Raw genomic sequence first — 879 nt, forward strand, 5'->3', positions numbered from 1 at the left:
CTCTCTCTCCAAGTTATAGTGAGAATCAAATGAAATCCAACCCAACAAATAGGATACAGTTTTTTCCTGCAAATAGCTTGATAAATGCTTAATAATATATTAATAATCCATCTGTAGTTTGAAGTCTCTCTTTCTAGGAAAACTCTGCCACTGACTTTCTCTTTGACCTTGGTGAAATCATTTAACCTCTTGGGGACTTGGTTTCCTCATCTATCAAAAATGAACATTAGATGAGATGAACTCCAAGTTCCCTTTCAGCTCTATCATTCAATGACTCCTGATTATTTCTTTGTCCCTCCCCTTGTCCTAACCTGCTTAAAGGTAGCTTAAATACTAAAATCTTGAGAGTCAGACCTGTAGAGATAAGCAGGTTCTTAAGACATAAATGATAAGACATTAATTTTAAAAGGCTCCTGTCTTTACTCAACAATTCATCTTCTCAATGAATTTAGAGGTGCTTAAAAAATGTTTTTGTTTTCTATATAGGCTCAAGGTTTGGTTTTTCTTCCAAAAACAAAAGTAAACATAAAGTACATACACCCTTCATCCAAGCAAAGCTTCCAGAACAAACTGTGGAAAACAAGAGGAAATGCACAGATCATGTAGGCAAGCATAATAAATACCTAGTCCAACAATAGAACTGAACTTGTCCTAACAACTAAAGGTTAGTTGCTCTGGGTTGCTTTGGTCCTCCCTTTAAAAACCTGTTCGCTCCATGCAGCAACATAAGAGCAGAGATGGATCGTGGGTTCACAGGGCAGAGAGCCCTCAGTCGTGATCTTCAAAGGTCTGGAGGCGATCTGAAGCAGGAGCATTGCTGTGAAATGTCTTTATGTCCAGAAATCTCTTCCTCTCTTGGCTCAATAGAACTTGAGTATG

This window comes from Macrotis lagotis, chromosome 1 (assembly GCF_037893015.1).
Source record: "Macrotis lagotis isolate mMagLag1 chromosome 1, bilby.v1.9.chrom.fasta, whole genome shotgun sequence".
NCBI lineage: Eukaryota > Metazoa > Chordata > Mammalia > Peramelemorphia > Peramelidae > Macrotis > Macrotis lagotis.